We start from the raw sequence: 2502 nt of genomic DNA on the forward strand, positions 1-2502 counted from the left end.
GTTCATAGCATTATATGCTTCAATTTACTGTAGAAACTTGACACAGTACATATAAAATAACAAAAAGTTTTCCCTAAAATTTTAGTGATTACTGTAAATTTAGAAAATTTTGTTTTCTCTTTCAACACTATCCCTAACATGGGGATAGGTATAGGAAATCTGTTAGAGCGAAAAAAGTTTATTTTTCCTAAAGTAATGAAAAATTAAAATATAGAGAAGTTGTTGGAGTTGTTCCAGCAATGATTAATAAATTTCTCCATTTTGTCTTAATTATTTTTTTTGACAAGTTTCATAAGATTCCTTTAAGTGCAAGATCTTCATTCAACATAAAAAGGGAAAAAAATATGGGAGTCTAAATTTAGGAAACGAAAACTATTTTCATTCAGTAGCTTTCGAGCTGTGTTCTGGCAGTTGTAGGCTGAATCTGACCTTGCCGCAAGTATTGAAATTTAGCTCCATTTGATGATGAACCTATTGGTGTAAACTTCTTGCTCCAAATCAGGGTTAAGATGAAGGCGTTTGGCCCTCTTTTTTCACTCGTTAAGTAGAGCTCGACTTTAGAAACATATTGATATGAATCTTATTGACATTGGTAGACATTTAGTATTGATCAGGATTTTTCTAATTTTTTGTTTGTAAATTGTGAGAATCTGCGTTGGATTGACATCAATTTTCGTTAGGTTGTTAAAGTTGTCGAGTTAACGTGACCTATGAAGTTTGAACTCATTTAGATGTAAATTCGAGCTTTCGATATAGTTACAAGTTTCAGCTTTGTTATTGTTAATTTATTTTGACTCTCAAAATTAGTTATTAATAATAGTGTTTTGTTTAGGACCACATGTAGACCTAGCTCGAGGAGGAAATTCGACGGACGACTGTCATACCCGTATTTTTGTAAGTGGACGTTTGCTTTTAAATCTATGCATGCAGTACAATAATTCGAATATTGATTTATCGTATCAATTTATATTATGATATTTGAGGATTGTTGATTTATAGGAATTATACTAAGTTATGTTTTCGATGACATGGTGATGATTTACGAAGTTGTTTAAGTTGATATTGATTTTCTTTTATGAAACCTTTTATTAATTCATCGAGTATTTGAACTTTGAGTTATTGAGATATTCTTTCAGAAAGATGAAAATATGAATGTTATGAGTACTTTATGGATATTTCAGAAAGATGAAGATATGAATTTTATGAGTACTTTATGGATAGGAGGTAAATTATGTTATCATATGCATGCATTACTTGGTAGGCTATACCCTCCAGGTAATAGTCTAGTTGGCAGTACCCTCCAAACAATATTCTGGTCTACAGTATCCTCCAGATGGCATAAGATGGTTAGTCAGTAGTACCCTCTAGCCATCGCCTCCTAGTATTTCAGTCAGCAGTACCCTCTAGCCATCGCCTCCTAGTATTTCAGTCAGCAGTACCCTCTGATGTATCGTCTAGTTGGCAGTACTCTCCAGATGGCATGAGATGACTAGTCGGCAGTACACTCTAGTTATCACCTAGTTTATCATGTGATGATTTGAAATGGTTTTCAGATGCCCATATCAATTAACAATTAAAAATATTTTTCTTGAACTCGTATTGCATGCTTGGTTTTTATATGAAAGTAAAGTTGGGAAGCATTAAATTTCTTTGTTTACTTTTTGGTGATTATCGATTTTTTGTCCACCACTTCCACATTTTGTTGTAAGTTACCAGTTTAACCTACTTGTACCTTATTCCAAGTTCTAGACTAGATTGCTCCGGTTACCAAATTTCAATTGTATTAATAATTGAGATTCGAGACCAGTGTTTAAGATATTCCTTTATATTACTTGGTGGGAGTTGAAACTTTGAGGAGAGCATGTAGGCTCACTGGAGTTGGAGTTGTGTTTAACAATGATAGAAGTGTTTATTTGTTCTCACAGGGTTGAGAAACCCATTTTAGGGGTAATTCTATCAAATTTTTTGTAGAATTCGAGGTGGCAAGTGCAGTTAATTATGCCTAAAAGTTATGAATTTTTTTTTGTTCACAAGGATGCCCGAAGTCAAAGGGCAAAAACCTAAATCACAATTAATCTTGACTTAGACAAGCCCAATAGATCAGCTTCCAAAAGAGGCATGACATCAGCAGGAGGGGAGTTAATTATGCCTAAAAGTTATGAATTTATAGCTTCATAATTTAAGATAGGGGAGTCAAATTCTTACTCCTAATTTTACAATCCACACTATGTTTTCTTTTCTACTAACTTAAGTTTTGTCTTTAGTACTTCAACTTTGTCTTTTTCTAAGAGTTTCAACTAAAAAAGGAAAGAACAAGTGTGGATTGCAAATTAGGGAGTGAGAATTTCATTCTCATTAATATACTGTGAATTGTGTAATACGTATGAAATTCTTGATTGGTCTGATTGAGAAACATGAAATAAGAGTGAAAGAATAAGACATATGGTCGAAAACAAAATGAATGATTGTTGAAAAACATTTAAGTTGAAACTTTAGTATAAC

The sequence above is a fragment of the Rosa chinensis genome, chromosome 2 (assembly GCF_002994745.2).
Source record: "Rosa chinensis cultivar Old Blush chromosome 2, RchiOBHm-V2, whole genome shotgun sequence".
Classification (NCBI taxonomy): Eukaryota; Viridiplantae; Streptophyta; class Magnoliopsida; order Rosales; family Rosaceae; genus Rosa; species Rosa chinensis.